The following is a 17,671-nucleotide window of genomic DNA, read 5'->3' on the forward strand; positions in this document are numbered from 1 at the left end:
ATAAGGTATGGCAGATAATGGATGAGAAACAGAAATCTGTCTCAGCGATCTGCCCCACTTGGAACCCCTCAGGGCGAGTATCCAAGCCGTTCACAATCTAACTGCCACCCTGCAGCGTGTTACTCAACAAGATATGCATCTTGACGATACAGGAGACAATAGTTGAGCACAATTCCACATCTAGTTAATACACATATCCTATACAGTCAGCATGACAGTCGGAGGTCAATAAATTGAAGGGACTCTCAACATAAAGCCAATGATAATTAGACGAAACACATCAAATCAAATTCAAGGTTCATGCCTCTTGGACTGAGGTAATCCAGCAACTCAATCCAAAAGATTTCTCTCTGTTGAAGCTTCCTTGTGATATCACCTCCCCTTGACTCCAATTTCACCTTTTCCAGTATTACGCATTTCAATTGGACAACTGTGTGCCTGGCTTCTGCAAAGTGTGCCGCCACTGGTGATTTTTGGCTCTTGGAATGGATATTTGATTTATGCTCCGTCCAACATATCTTGGCCTTCCTAGTGGTCATCCCCACATAGTAAAAGCCGCAAGGACATTTTAGGCCATAGATCACATTCACTGCATCACATGTGCACAAATGTTTCAGCCAGATTGGTTTCCTTGAATGTGGATGTCTAACACTATTACCCTTATTCGATTGCATTGCCGATGCAAATGACAGACCACTAACAAATTTGGTAAATTTTGCCTATTCTGTGTAGGAATATGCTATTAATTGATTTGTAGATTGTGAACGGCTTGGATGTCCAGAATTTGGTGCTCCAAGTGCGACAGTATGTTGAGACATGTATCTGCCTCTTGATGTGGATCACTTTGTTCAAGGGTCGACAGTGAAAGTAAATGCCTGAAGGGGCGTGGCTACGAGGGCCATGTAGGAGGACGCGATCTGGAGGAGCTCCCGAGATCCTGAAATGATCCTGGCGAAATAGTGCATAACAGCGTGCCTATGACTGCTGAAAACAAACATGTCGATGTGTGAACGATCTGACTGCGCTCGGTGAACTTTTGGAAGGCGTGGGAGGAACGGCGGTGGAGTTTTGTGTGAAAAAGATAAGGAGCGCCGGAGATGGAAGACGAAACAAAATGGCCGATCAATGACCGGAACAAAGGAAGGAGCAGGCCGCACGATGGTCGGGCGATAGGATGTAACTTGCGCGGAACGCGGGTCCCTGGGCCATGTCTAATAGATCAGTGAGACCGAAGGCGAAGCAGCCCACGTTGGACGACTTCGCCAAGACGTCCCCTGGTCCGGAAAGTTCCAAGAGCAAGGGTAAGTCGCCCACAGGTGGCATGCCTGCGACGGGTACTAACCAAGAGGTCCTAGCTGCGATTGCGGACTTGAAGGCGACCTGGGAGGCTAAGCTTGAACTGGCCATAACTGAGTTGAAAACGGCATTGGACCTTAAGGTCGGTGAGGTGCAAGAGGAGGTGAATTTACTCCGGCAGGACGTCATGTCCCTGGCGGAGCACACTGAGACCCTCGAGAAAGAGGCGAGCCCGAACACCGCGGATTGTGCCTCCCATAAGGCCGAATTGCATGCCCTGGTGCAGAGAGTGGGAAACTTGGAGAACAGAGCGGAGGAGGCGGAAGGACCGCCCGACGGAATAACATTCGCATCGTGGGCCTGCCAGAAGGATCGGAGGGCCACGATCCCACGGAGTTCATCGAATCTATGCTGTTGCAGGAGATACCTGGAGGAGCCTTATCTCAAGGATTTGCGGTGGAACGTGCGCATAGAGCTATAACAAGGAGGCCGCCGCCGGGAAAACCCACCTAGGCCAGTAATTGCCAAAATCCTTAATTACCGGGACCGGGAGAGGATACTAGAACACTTCCGCAAGGGAGGAACGATTACACAAGCAGCGGCAACCAAAACGGCCTACCCGGACTATACCCTGACTGTGCAGTGTTGCCGCATGAACTTTGGGACGTTAAAGCGGAGATTGAGAGAGGCGGGCTACAAATACATGTTGCTGTACCCGGCGAAATTGAAGGTTTTTCTCAAACACAAGACTTTGTTTTTCGAGACTCCGGAGGATGCCATGGGATGGCTCGACGCGCAGGGATGTCCCCAGGAGCCTGACGTTCGGACGGGAAGAGGAGATGGAGGAGATAAGTAGTGCACGAGGAGGGTGCTACAAGATGGCGCGGAATAGGTCTCTGGGACTTGATTATAGTCATTAGAGCGGTGTTAAGCAGAGAAGGTCAGACTGTTGCACAATATATTATGAGCACTGTGACTATTGCTGTATTTAGGGGAGCCTTGCAGAGCAGATCTCTTTACCCCACTTAGTAACTTTAGTTAAGTGGCCATTAGAGCGACTTCACCCTACTGAGCTCTGGGCATTGTTTGGTGCTTGCAGGGCTAGATGTGGGGGTGCCTGAGTTCCATGGATGGAGCTGGGCAGCAGTTGGGGAGTGTGGTGTTGGGGAAGGGATGGGTAGAGGGTGGGGAGGGAAGTGGGGAGTTTGGGGTGTGTATAGTTATGGGGAGTTCGAGTTTGTACATGAGGCTACAAGAAAAAGCCAGAGGGCTGTATCTGTATCGCGTGGGCAGGTGGGGTTTGCTGCACGGAAGGGGGGAAGATACTTATGAGCTATGGGGACTCAATAGTTACTTAAAGAGGAACAAGGTCATGATGTATTTGAAAAGACAGAAGATAGATATTGCCCTGTTGCAGGAGGCGCATCTGACTCGGGAAAAGTTGGAACTGGTGGGGAAGAAGTGGAGAGGTATTGTAGTGGGCTCTCCGTATTCTGCCTACGCTAGGGGAATGTTGGTCTGGGTGGCACCGCACGTTCCGCTCCAACTTACACAAGAGGTGGTGGATACAGAGGGGAGGATGGTCATATTGAAGGCACTGGTGGAGAATAAGGAGGTGTGCATTGTAAACACGTATGCCCCCAATCAAAACACGGCTGCATATTTTAGGACACTGTGTACCAACCTGGGTGCGTGCGTGGGTGGGGCGGTTATTTGGGGAGGGGATTTTATTTGTGTGCTGAACCCCAGGGTAGACAGATCTGATGATAAGATTGATAGGCCCACCCCAGCGGCCAGGGCATTGCAGACACTGCTCGACGACTTCGGGCTGGCAGATGGTTGGAGGCTGAAACATCCTAATGAGGAACAGTATTCGCATTACTTAGCCCCGCAACAGCTGCATACAAGACTTGATTATTTTTTTGCCACGCCAGATGTGGTGGTAGAGACAAATAGAATACAAAGAGAGGGTCCTGCCGGACCACTCGCCTCTGGTCCTGGGATGGCAGTACTGCCGCCCCAGAGCGCGGATACCGACGTGGCGCCTCCGGGCTGAGGCGCTCAAGGATCCGGCCTTCAGAGAGGATATCAGGGACGAGATCACACATTATTTCGAAGAGAACGCTGGCAGTGTGGATTCGGCGGGCATGCTCTGGGAAGCCTTTAAGGTGGTATTGTGGGGTGCTGCCATTGCTAAAACAAAGGGCCTGCAGGGTGGGGCCCTAACGGAGTTAGGGGAAGCTGAGGATGAACTGGAACGGGAACTCAATAGGGGAGGGGGAGATGCAGAGCCAGTACTTAAACTACAGCAGCGGTGTGCGGAACTTTGGGAAAGGCTCTGCAACCTCAACTATAAGAAATATGTTGAGAGACAGCATGCAGGTGGGGATAAAACGGGCCGTCTCTTGGCGTGGCTATACAAGAGGGAAACCCCTAGACCCCCGATTGCGACGATAACCAGAGAGGATGGAGAGGTAGCGAACACCCAAGAAGGAGTCAATGAGGCATTCTTAGATTATTACAGGGCACTATATGAGGACAAAGGGGGGAGCAGCCGAGAGGAGATAAGGGAAATTTTAAGAGATATGGGATTACCTAAGATTAGTGCCGGAGAAAGAGAGGAGCTGGATGCACCGATTACTTTGGAGGAACTGGAGGAGGTGGTGAGGCAGCTGCCCACCAGTAAGACCCCGGGGGCGGACGACTCCGTAGCGAATTTTATAAAGCATTTAGAGAGGAGGTACTCCCCCCCATGCTAGAAATGCTTAATGAATCGTTTGAGGTGGGCCGGTTGCCGGAATCGCTTAGAGAAGCGATAATAATGCCACTCCCTAAGCCCAACAAACCAGGGTATAGCTGCGGCTCCTATAGGCCCTTGTCAATGCTGAACCAGGACAGCAAGATATTGACGGCAGTCCTGGCTAATAGATTGCGGAGAGTTATTAGTAAATTGATGCACCCGGACCAAACAGGTTATGTCCCCAACAGAAATATAACCCACAACCATAGGCGACTCCACCGGGTGATTGAATGGGGGAGCGAGAGCGAGGGTGAAATGGTGGTTGTGTCCCTAGATGCAGTCAAAGCTTTCGACTCAGTCAGGTGGTCGTAGTTGCTGGAGGCCCTGAAGGAATACGGGATGGGGCCGGGGTATGTTAGGTGGGCGAAGTTGCTGTACAGTTAGCCGCTGGCTAGGGTACGCACAGGAGCGGTGATATCCGAGAGGTGGCAGAGGGTGCCCCTGGTCTTCGATGTTATATATTCTGGCCCTGGAGCCCCTGGCAGTGTACCTTCGGCAACAATATGACATGATAGGCATTGAGGTAGAGGGAGAGAAACACCTAATATCTCTGTATGCTAACGATTTACTATTATATTTGAAATATCCGGAGGAAAATCTTCAGTATATTCTGGAGGTAATGGAAAGGTATGCAGAACTGTCTGGCATAGCGGAGAACCCCGAAAAAACGAGCATATTCCCATTGGGTAGCTACAGAGGAACCCTTCCGGAGCGGTTGCCAGTGTTGTCGATACCATGGGCGGTTGGTTCCTTCCGCTACCTCGGCATAGATGTGTATCACACGGTAGAGGAGGAACATTTGCATAACACCGAGGTGGCTGTGGGAAAAATCCATACAAGCATGAAGTTTTGGGAGAAGTTGCCGTTGGCGATGATGGGACGGGGAGCGATGCTCAAAATGGTGGTTCTGCCCAGGCTCTTACATTTTTTCAGCAATATCCCTTACATGATACCTAAGAAGTTTTTTTGCCAAGCTGAATAGTATGTGCAGAGACTTCCTATGGCATGGCACTCGGAATAGAGTGGCGCTATGGAAGTTGCAGAATTTCCATGAAAAGGGGGGTATTAAGCTGCCTAATTTTGAGGCCTATTATGTGGCTGGTCAGTTGCAATATGTGGTTAAATGGCTCTCTGATGAGGTAACTCCCGAATTTAGGCTGTTTGGACAGGACTGCACTCCGTTCTACCAGAAGGAAATTATTTGGTTGCCTAGGTCAGAAATGAAGGAGCGCCCGGGAATGATGTTGATGGGGTGGAAGATGTGGCGTAGAGTATGTCGAATGATGGAGGACCCGTACCCATGTTCCCCGCAGGTGCCGTTGATTGCTTTGGCAGGGGGAGACAAACAACTAAGGATGATAATCAGGACCTACTGGGAGTCGGTCGGGCTGGTTACATTGGGGGATGTCTGGCAAGAGGGAGCCATTGAGATTTTGAAGGACTAGGGGAAGAGGTGGGTTTGCATAGGGGTCAGTATGTCACGTACCTAAGGCTGGTGCAGAATATTCGTAAAATCTGGCCTGAGACTGTATTGGCGGAGGAACCAGACACCACTATGGGGACAATATATGACATATCAGAAGGGGGGCATGAGATCTTCAGATTGTATGAGATGGTGATGACCCGGGTTGGGAAGGAATTGACTCATTTGAGGTTGGATTGGGAAACAGAGGTGGGAGCACAGATGGAAGATGGGATGTGGGAGCGTGCTATGGGATACCACAAGAAAGTGTCAAGAAATGCCAGATTACAATAAATACAGTTGTATATAACGCACAGAGCTTACATGACCCCAATGAGAATATCAAAATTTGTAAATGCGGGACGACAAGAGTGCCCAAAATGCGATAAGGAAAATGCTGATATGACCCACATGTTTTGGTCTTGCCCAGTGATTGAGAGTTTCTGGGGAGAAGTGGCGCAAAAACTAGCGGACAAAAGGGTCACGCTCATTATAGACACGGCTTGGGCCTGCCTGTTGGGAGGGTTTCCCAGACCATGGAAACTTAAACATGTTGGGAAATTGAAGGACTTGGAAAAGTGCTCGCAAAACGAAGGATTGCCATGGGATGGAAGCAGTGCCATAAGCCACGGGTGGAGGTATGGTGGCAGGAATTACAGAAATGGGCGGAGGCTGAAACAGTGGTATGGCAGGAGGCATGTGGCATATGTGGGAAAGAAGAAGTGGGTACCCTGATGGCATGGAGAGTATTAATAGCAGGACTGTTTGGAACAATAACGGACTCTGCAGCCTCGGAAAGAGGCGATACCCTGCCACACGCAGCAGATACGGAATGAGAAGGACAAACAAGCTCTTGAGGGGGGAGGGATTGGGGTAGCAGTGGTCTTGACTAATTGATGTTCATGTGATTGTTGCAAAAAGCACTGCCAGTTTGGTTTGTATTGTTTGTTTGTTTTAAAAAATAATAAAAACCGTAAAAAAAAAAAAAAAAAAATGTAAATGCCTGAATTTGAGATTTGCATGGATCTATTTATGTTCCATCACTTGGTTGTCCTAATAGACCATAGAAAACATTGGCTTTAGCATGGCTTTTTGATACGTTTGTATTGATGAACTTGGCGGTAATTGGGGCACCAGCAGACTTTGATCTGCAATCCCCCCAGGACTGTATCAAGGAAATTGTAGAACATCGTTACTTGAGATCTAGGTGGCTATGGGGCCCAAGCAGACTTTGTTCTGCATTCCCCCTACGCCCACCTTTAGGTTTTGTCACCTATGTGCACTAGAGAACTGGGCGGCCATGGGGACCCCAGCAGACTTTGATCTGCATCTCCCATTTTGCCTGCCTTTAGGTTTGTGTAACCTATGTGTATCTCATATATCCTTGGGGTCAATTATGAGCACGTTATGGTTCCTAAAACACTTAATGTAATAATGCCACCCCGGAATACATATGAGTTTCTCCTTCACCTTGTCAGCAATGTAGCGTCTTGAGGCCTTTGCGATCCCGGTGCCTTTGGACATCTGCCGCATCGCCTGGAACGTATACTTCCTGGATTGGGACTCGCTAATGCCCACTCCAAGATGGCAGCCGGCGACACTTGGGCGCATGAGCGATATCACCATGGCAACCTATAAACATAAGATACAGACAGCCCCGCGCTTATGCGTTGGACGGCTGGTTTCTCGCATACACAGCAGATATACAGCGAGATGAGTGCTCGCACAAACGCTTCCCTTTGTTGTGAAGCAGGTATATGAGTTTGGAACTCATATTGAGGTTCGAGTGTCATGGGACGCTCGTATTGTTTAGAAGCATAGGTGCCTAACGCTGTAATGTCGAGTCATGCTTCCTTACGCTAAACGTTCGTGTTGAGTTATGTTTCTTCACGCTAACGTTAATGTTTGTATTATGCCACAATGCCTTAGTCTGTACTGCAGCCTTGACCGCTCACTTGCGGGGCCTGACCCTTTGAATTAGGAGCCCCTTTTTGGGTTTGATTGAGTTGCACAGTATGCCCTCAAGGATTGTTTTATGTTGAGCTCCGAGTAACTCTGAGTCCTAAATGGTGTGCCAATTGCATATGAGATTGACTGTGAGGCTCTAGGGGCCTCATGTTACTTGACAGTTAGGTTTCCCCTTTTTTAATGTATACACACCTTCTTTCCCTCCAAATAGGGTATCTGATTTCCTAGAGTCCTACACCTACCTGGTACCGGACCCGGGGGTGCACTGTGGTCCCGCAAAGTCTGGTTCTACTATCTGACAACAACTACTGTTGATGGACTACAAGGTTTGTGGTCCTCCCTATATTATTAGTGACTTAGTTGTGGTAAAACATCCAAACTCTTAGTGATTGTGTTCTCTGTTATTTTCTGGAGATTTGAATTGTGAAATATTTTGAAGAATTGGAACGAATAGTCACCATAGCCCTGAGGATGGATTCTGTAGTAATCCGAAAGGCGTTGGCATTTGATTGAACTCAATGGTGCTGTTTGAAATGGGTCTTATGGACTTTGATGAATTCTCAAAAATGTTCTAGTGTGAATGTTGTAAACACTAGTCATCTGCAATTTATTTGAAAATGTTTTTTGAACTTTTTTTGAAATATTGTTATACTTCTTAGTGTTTTTCGTGTTATTAATAAAAACCTGTGTGTATATTCCTTTTGGAAAGTAATTTGAGTTACAATACTGGCCAAACTGCCAGTTATTTAGTTCTGTTACAGAATCCGACTCACTCTCCCCATGAGAGTTATAGGTACTAACTGTTTGTGAAATACTTGATCGCTAAAATAAATTGATTAGGTCTATATCCATACTCTCCTGTATACCCCACCCTTGGGGTCGCAGGGCAAATAGACCTTTGAGTGTTATCAGGGATATCATCCCATTTGGGGTGCATGTGGGGCTACCGTGTGATAACACACGGTTTCGTTTTTCTAGTGTCATTTGTGGTGCTGTCATTTGGGGTGTTGTTGTCTGTGCAGCCTGAGGCTGGGCCTGTGCTGGATGTGGTATCTATTGTTGGGTGTTCGGCATCTGTGCTTGTTGATGTGCGTCTTGGGCATAATAATCATCCTGCCCTCCTTGGTAGCTCTGTTGTCACTGATTTCCCCACCCTTGTTGCACCTCGCTACTTCTGCATCCTCTGAAGATTTGTCCTACCTGTCCACAGGTCCTGTACTGAGGTGGTTCCCTCTCCTGCCCACGGAACCCTCCCATAAAATCTCCTGGCACCTGTGGCATCTGTTGGCTGTAACCCCAAAACACTCCTGTGACTTGGTGACATTGGGGCCCGAAGTCGCGCCCTCTTTGGAATCCTCCCCTCCCGTGGTAACCTGGTTGGTATCCTCCCCTACCCGTGGATACTCCTCCCATGGGTGGGGCATATTGTTGCATGGGGAGGTATGGTAACTGTGGTTGGTATTGTGGCTGTGGTGCCGCTGTTTGTGTCTGTTGCATGGGGCTGGTTATTACTGCCCCTTCTATGGCATATTTTGCTAATTTCTTTTGTACTAAGTTTTCCTCGTCTGTCTTCCTCTCTTCTCCCTTTTGTTTAACCTTCTCCTGCCATAACCTGCAATGATCCACAATGGTGAGCTGTATTCCTGGCGAACCCTTTCCTTCCAGCCTTCCAGTTTCTTAAAACTTTTCTGCACAGGTTCTGGTCACCCTTGCACCAAGATGTGATAAAGATTGCTATTGTTTTGTCCCACGGCTCTCAAGTTTCAAGGCTCAAGAGCTAATTTAATATAATATAATTGACAGGATCTTCATCATCACGCATTTTGCGTGATGTGATAGCCCCTACGTCTGATGTGTCCGGGTATTGGGTCCGAAAGGCTTGCCATAGGGCTGCGGTGCTATTCGCAAATGGTTCCCCTGTCATGGGTAGTGTTTTGAGTAGTCACCCCTGAGAACCCTGCCCTTTTCCAAATGTCATCAGCTGCATCGCCCAGTATAGATACCAGAAGCCTCTTGAATTCTCCCACCACTAGCCTGTGCCCCGCTGTCAACGTCTCCATATCGTATATCCATTTCCCCACTCCCGCACTTAACAAGGGCAACCTGTATTTGACATTTTCCTTGTATGTGTGCTTCCATGGTACGTATTGAGGTTGTGTCCCACCTCTCTCGAATAGGGGCATCTGTGGGTGCGCTTCCATCTCTTCTGGTGTTCTTCGGTACTGCCTAATTTGATTGGGTCACCGTTCATCTTCTATGTCTGTGCATATGTATGTGGGTTCTAGCCTTGGTATGTGTATCGTTTTGTCATGTGCTGTAAACTGTCGCCGCCTGGAATGGGCCAACGCTGCATCCCCCCCCCTGCGCCCTGGGAGGCCCTGTAATCTGCTGATGTATGAGGTTTGTGCAGTGTACTTGTCAGTTTTCTGGTGAGTGTGTTCTCTGTGTTCTGCTCCCCCGGCTCTCTGACCCTGGGACCTACAGTCCCAACATGTCCCTTCACCTGTCCTAGTGAGTTTGCTGAGCCCCCTCTTTCGTTATCACTGTGTACAACGTCATAGTCAGACTCTTCATCCATGTCGCTACAGAACCCTTCTGAAAAATTAAAATGTCTGAGTGATAGGGTTGGGGTCATGCTCTTCCTTGAGATCGATGTTTGTGAATGTGCATGAGTTCTCCTCCTCGAAGCGTACCCCGAAGCGTGCGGTTCCTCTCTCTGTCGAACCTCCCTATGGGTAGCCGTGCGGCTTGGTTCTTTCCTTCTCTCTTCATTCTGCCTTTTCCTGTCCAGCTCCAGTGCTATGTGTTCACTCACTGCCCTTAGAGCTCGCGCCTCCCCGTCCTCACTTGCTCATTGCCTTGCCAGTCTTTCTAACTGTAACTTCCTCATCTTTCGCTCCTCAACCTACATGTTTCCTGCTGTCACATTTTCCCACTCCACTCTACCATTTCTGCCTATGCCAATTCTTTCCCCTCTTGCTCCCATTCTTTCCTCTCCTTGTCCTTCCTCTCCCTTTCTACCCTCTCCGTTCGCTCCCTTTACAATTTCTCCTCCTCGTTCTCCCTTCTCCGCTCCCTTTCCTCACGTTCTAACTTTGCCACCTTGTCTGTTTGTTGTTGCTCCTCCTCCTCCACCTGCGCTGCCAAGTCACGCCTTCCTTGTTCCAATTCCAGACCCCCTCTTGCCTTTGTTGCCCCTTCTGCAGCCCCTCTAGTCTTCCCCTTTAATTTCAGGAGTATCTATGCAGCTATCAATTTTTCTACCCCTATTCCCTCGAATTCTGCTTTTGCGTGCCCTAGCCCCTCCTTGTTTGCGTCGGAGCTGCCGGCAGCATGCTCGGTACCTCGCTGTTGTTCGGTTTTGGTATATGGTGGTGGTTTATACGTGGGGTTTGAATACCCCTCTGCTGCCCTGAGTTCCCTCAATGGGTATATTCCATGTCCGTCATCTAAATCATCAGATATTACAAAGGCAGAGCCTGAGGAGTTGCGGAAGGGTCACAGCCATCCTCCTTTGCCTCCTGCTGGTTCATAATCCATACCCTTTCCCCCGCTCCCTCCTGAAATATGTGCCACAGCTCGAATATAGCCATGTGATTTTCAAATTTCTTCCCCTTGTATGTGCTCTGTAAGTGGGTCAGTAGCGATTGCAGCACGTCTTTCGAGAAACTGCTGTTAGGCAGCCATGGATTCAGGCTCTTTCCCTCAGTGTCATTTAACCACTGTATGCTATAATTTACAATTTTGTTCTTGTAAGGGGGTAATGTCTTGCACAGGTGTTGTATTGGCATTACTTCCCCCACCATCCCCTGATTCATGGGATAAATTATTACTCTTTACCAGACCTCTAATTGTGGATTTCGATAATCTGCTGTCAGATGGAAAAGGTTATAGTACAGTCGTTATCACATTCAATTACTACAGCGGCTCTGCACCTCACCGCATACTCCACGTACAGCCCCCCCCTTCACCATCTCTGCTGCTCTGCGGCCCACAGTTACAATCCTGCACATGCGCATTCTGTGCACCTCCGCTTGTTTACCTCTCTACCAATCCCAAATCCACAATGCTAACTCCTCACCATCACAACACTCTGTCCTATGCGACGACCTAGCTAAAGTTCAAACAGGTAGATAGACAAGTTGCGCACACCAAGAAAAATGACACGTTATCTCAATTCCACAGATAATCCCAAAAACCCCACAACCCTACCCCTGTCTTACTGCCTGTCCATGGCAGATTATACTGTTATTTCTTGTGACTACCTGCACCCGTTGTGTCACCTAACATGTAAAACGCCTCTTCAGGAGACTTAACCCGATAGCGCACCTTCCGTTTTCTAAGATAGCTCCAGATAAGCCTCATGGGAATACCGACATCTATGCCTCATGCTAAAATGCCCAATTCATAGGAATATCTTATGTACATACTTCAGTAGTCCAAGCCTATCAAGTCTAGAGTCCCGGTTCACCACCGGAATCTTTTACTTTGAAGGACGAATTATCCCTTGACATATAAAAGGAACTTCTACCTCCGCTCCAGTTCCCTACTCAGCACGCACCTGCTGCCAATACTCTTCAGGTACTACATAATACTTTAGACATTACAACAATACCACCCACCTCCTGCATGTCTAACTCCCACCCTCACAATTTCGTTGCTGATTGGGTGCACCAATACTTACGTCCTGTGCTCATCGACGCTGCTCGGCCGCTGGCTCCTCATCAACTGCCTAGCTCACCCTTCTGTCTGCTTTGGACTCTTCAGCTGATCCCCGGTTAGTACTATTCGGGTTTACTTGCAATTCCAGAGAAGCTCCCACAGACTTTTCAGGTCCGGCGGCGAAGGAGGCAGCTTATGCCCGGGCTGACACCACAAACTATCCTCTGCTGCCAACTTGTTAGGGATAAACTCCCAGGCAAGCATGGTGGGTTGTTCGGAATTCATGGACATCAAACTCATGGAAGGCATAACTCCTTCCCAATGCCAAAAGGAAAGTAAGTCCAGACAAGTAGCAAGTTCAACTCAGGTTTATTCAGCCAACAAACCACAGGGATCAAAAGCGCAGAGGCAATTCCAGGCCCAGCTCAAAGAACTCTGGCTCGCAGGCCAGTTTTGATAGCCTGCTGCATCACAAGACATCACACCCTGGGCCCTTCTCTAAAAACCTATCTGCACTCTGGATAGGATGCAGAGTGGTAGTCCCCGTATATCAGCCCCTATAGAGGTTATCGTATAGGCTCTCGCCATGTCAGGTGTCAGGCCTGGACCATCCCCAAAAATTGTTACTTACTAAATGTTACAGTATGTGGACTCAATGATTGGTCGGTGGCCCCAGCTACCCACCGCGACAGCACTAAATTGTGATGGGCTGAGCCATGAGCCCCCAGGCCTGGGACAAAATCTTTTCCCAGCTTGGACTGCACCTGTTCATAGTACTCTGTTCAACTATGTGTCTGTGATGTAACCGTGTGTAGAATCTTATTGCCGTACAAGTGTTCCTTTCCTGTCGCATGACTGTAGCTCGCATTTAACAATTTTGTTGTGATCGTCGTCTTGGCTTGCTCTGAGCTCGGCTGGGTCATGTGCCCAGACACCATGTTCATGAGTTTTAGAGTTCTGAATTATTCTGATTTTAAGGAGAATTATGCTTCTCTACTGTCGATGTTACTTTAGTTCAGGGTATGGAATGTCAACTTGCAACAGTGCAACCTTGGCAGAGGCCTCGTTCCCCACCATGGTACCTCTGCTTGCACGGCACCCCGAGGCTTCAGGTTTTCTGAGACGATTATGGTTGACTATGATTTCCTAAGCCTTGGCTTTCCCTGGTTGTGTGACTTCCATATAGTATCCATAGGTTGGTGCATTATGGCTCTGTCAGGTCCTGTGGGTGCTCCTGCCATTCCATGGGGTTATTTGCATGTAAGCATCTGCAAGCATGTAAACGTGATCTTCTTGCTTCTGCCGTTTCTGAGTTGCTGCAATAAGCTAGTGGCAAAATAATAAACGTGCAGACAGTATGTATATGTCACCGTCCTCTATCTAATAGAACTGTACGCATTTTTTCTTCGTGTACTTGGGTGTGTGCAAATGGCACATGTGCTTCATGTCTGAATGCTGCTAGGTTGTGTTGTTCTAGCAAGTTGATTCTGTTCAACCATATTGTCTTTGATTCTTGTTTCGGTTGGGGTGTCTCTCGAGACAACGGGAATAGTTTGACCTCCCCTCTTTAATAACATCACAGAAGAATCATCCACCATTGTTGCATACATTGACCCAACAAACCAAATGTACAGATTATATGTTAAAATAAATATACAATACAAATAGCAAGCCATTCCTAAATGTCTTTCTATCTAGCAGTAAGAACTCCAATACCAATCAATATGTCAAAATCTTTATTTATTTTCAAATTTCTTTATTGGCATTTATATAAGAGACAGTTGCATCGTAACATTGTGCGATCACATTGGTATAAGTCAGGATTAAACAACATAGGCCAAATAGAAATTAACAATTAAACAGAAACAACAAAACGTAAACAACATTAACAAGTCTCCGTATGGTCAGTGGCGTAAGCAACGTGGGGAGATCAGGCAACAAATAAGTTCAGGTTAGGGACTGCGCAAATATTCCGTGTCAGATAGCATGTATCAATAGGGGCAAGTTACTCAAGGGGGTTTATCGTCATTGGGGGGGTAAGTAAGGCCCAGGTGAGAGTTTTCCAGGCAGAAAGTGCCAAGCTCGTGTCTTCGGGGGATGTGGTAACACCATCCTCCCAAGCAGAGGTTTCTGCCCCTATCCAGCGCTCCAGTTCGTTACGCCATACCTGGTATCGTGGGCCTCCGGGTCGCTTCCAGGCCATAGCAATGGTCCTTTTGACCAGAATGCATACTAGGTCCATGAGCTTAACTGAGTGTTTGAACTTGGCCAGTCTGGGATACGTTCCGAGAAGGCACTCCTTTGGGGTCCACTCATATCTGGTCATGCCTGCCTCGCTACAGAGGAGTTCCACCCTCGCCCAGAGTTGCCGGACCTGGACGCATCCCCAGAACATGTGTAAGAGATTTGCTTCATCTCTGCCGCACCAAGGGCAGTTATGTTGGGGTAGCTCATATATTTTGGCTATTCTAAGTGGTGTCAGGTACGAGCGATATAACATATTAAGCTGAATCAATTTAAATCTAGAGTTTCTAGATACCACGTTGGGAAACGCTAGTGCTCTGCCCCATTCTGCTTCAGACAATTCATGCCCCAAGTCTCCTTCCCATTTGAGTTTGAGATCCTGACTGCGGGGATTGGGCCTATCGATTAGGTGGCTGTATATACGGGACACAGGCCTCCATCCATCTCCCAAACTATATAGGAGTGTTATGAAGGGGTCAGTTTCAGGTTCTTCTGGCCACGCGTCCCATTTGGTCCGAGCAAATTTACGGATCTTTAAGTACCAAAGGAATTGGCCAGCCGGGACGCCATCGACTGACTGCAGGGAGGAGAAATCCCGGAAGGAGCCCTCGTTATATAAATCCCCCCAAGTGTACACTCCCAGCCTTTCCCAGTATCTAATGGAAGCAAGGTCTACAGAGTTCTGACACAGGTCGGCAAGGAGCGGTGTGTCCGGAGTATATCTATGTTTCAAGTGGAGAAGAATTTTAACCCTTTGCCATATCTGACGACCCAGGGTAGCTAAATATGGAATCCCATTCACAAGACATTGAGGGGCCCAGATGAGTTCGTTTAGCCGGATCGGAGCAATTGAGCGTTGTAAAAGCATTGTTTCGGGGGTGTCATCATCGGCTAGCCATTTAGCCACGAAGCTTAGTTGGGCAGCCAGGTAGTATCGTTCCAGATCAGGGAGCCGAATGCCTCCCTGCTCATAGGGTAGGGTCAGCGTGGATAATGCAAATTTGTGCCTACTAATTCCCCACAGGAAGTCTTTAAGTATCTTCCCCAAAAGGCGAAAGAAGGGTGTCCTAATATAATAAAAAATGTTTTGGAAACCATAAAGAAATCTGGGGAGAACAATCATCTTGATGATGGAAGCCCTGCCCATCATGGATAGGGGGAGGCGAGCCCAAAACCTAATCGACTTGCGCAAGGGAGGCAGCGCCGCTGCCGTGTTATTGACGTGCATAAGTTCGGGCGTGTGATAGATATTAATGCCCAGATAGCGGAACGTGATGGGGCGCCAACTTATACCCAGCAAGGGGAGGTCATCGACGTGTGTGTTTTGGAGGGCACCCAACGGAAACAGGCAAGACTTATGTCTGCTGAAGTGTATGCCTGATACCTTGGCAAAGTTGCCGAGGACCTCCAGCATGGTCGGGACATTCAACTGCGGGTCCCTCACATAAAGGAGGACATCATCTGCATACATGGAAATTATGTGGTCCACCCCGTCTAGCCTTATACCAGCATCGAAGAACTGTTTCCTAAAAAAAATGGCGATGGGTTCGAGCCCAAGTATATATAACATAGGGGAGAGCGGGCAGCCCTGCCTCGTGCCCCTTTGTATGTCCCATGCCCTGGAGATGAGCCGGCCAGATTTTACTCGTGCTCGTGGTTTAGTGTAGAGAACTGTGATCCATCTAACGAATCGTTCTCCAAAGCCAAACTCCCGAAGCACCGCAATTAGCCATTCCCAGAAAATAGAATCGAACGCCTTGATGGCGTCCAAAGAGAGCAAAGCATAAGATTCCCCTACATGAGTGGAATGTGATAATACATGTTGTAGCCTACGAAGATTGGCAGTGGTGTTGCGGCCCGGCACAAAGCCGCTCTGGTCGGGGTGCACCACTCCTCCGATCACCCTGGACAGCCGCTTAGCCAGAATGGTTGTAAGAATTTTGACATCATAATTGAGCATCGCAAGAGGGCGATAGGAGTCACAGTCATCTGCAGGTTTACCTGGCTTGAGGAGCGGAACCACCAAAGTCTCACGCATGCTCCCAGGCAGGATACCCGACTCATAGGCTTCTAGGAACACCTCGTGCAGCAGCGGAGTCAATTCCGGCTCGTAGGTTTTGTAAAATTCGGCAGGTAGCCCATCACTGCCCGGGGCCTTACAAGTGGCCAGAGACTTGATGGCATCGGTTATATCATCTATGGTGATATCAGCATCCAAAGCCTCCTTATGTGACAGCGGGAGTAGGGGCAGGCCAATTTCATCCAAGGTGTTTGAAATTTCCTCAGGGGGCACCACGTCATTATGGGAGTATAGTTGGGCATAAAACTGCCCGAAAGTGTCGTTAATCCCATGTTGGGTCCGATGTAGTGTGCCATCAGCATCTCTTAAGGCTGTAGTCGAATGTTTAGGGTGTTCTTTCCTACACAGCCAGGCGAGCAGTCTACCAGGTTTATCAGCGTGGGCGTGTGCTTTATTGGTTCTGGTGATGTAATCAAATTTGGCCAGTCTGTCCCAAGCTTCCTTGCAGGTGGCCCTAGTACTGGCAAGCCTGTCTTCCTGCTGTTGGGGGTCCAGGGTGTTGGATTCTAGCTGTTCTATTTCAGTTTCTAGTAATTCAAGTTCAGTTCTTAGGCATTTCCTCATTCCTCCAGCCTTTGCTATGACCTCTCCCCTTACAACCACTTTGAGAGCATCCCAGACTGTGCTTAGGTGGTCAACACTGTCTTTATTCTCACGAATGTAGTTCTCTAGGGATTCCCTGAGATCTTCCCTGAACTCCGAATCTTTAAGTGCCTCGGTGGGCATCCTCCATGTAGGTATAGGAGGTCTGGGGCCAGTGATGTTCCATTCAATTACCAGGGGAGAGTGATCAGAGATGGTGCGGCCCAAATAATTGGAAGAAGCAATCTGGGGAAAGCTTTCTCTGCCGGTAAAGAGGTAGTCAATTCTGGTGTGAAGATTATGTGGCGAGGAGTAGAAGGAATAGCCTCGATCCCCTGGGTGTTGCTCCCGCCAGATGTCTACCAGGTCTAGGCGGTTCAGCATGACATTCATAGCGGTGGTAGCGGTCGACGGGCCCCCCAAGGGAGGAGCAGATCTGTCAAGCACTGAGTCACTGACGCAATTAAAATCGCCTCCCCAGATAAAGAATGTGTCTCTATACAGTGTAATCTTTGTGTACAACATAGCGAGGTGCGCAGGGATATTGTTGTTGGGGAGGTATGAGTTGACAATGCAT

The sequence above is a fragment of the Ambystoma mexicanum genome, chromosome 6q, assembly GCF_040938575.1.
Source record: "Ambystoma mexicanum isolate Mex_15411 chromosome 6q, UKY_AmexF1_1, whole genome shotgun sequence".
Taxonomy (NCBI): Eukaryota; Metazoa; Chordata; class Amphibia; order Caudata; family Ambystomatidae; genus Ambystoma; species Ambystoma mexicanum.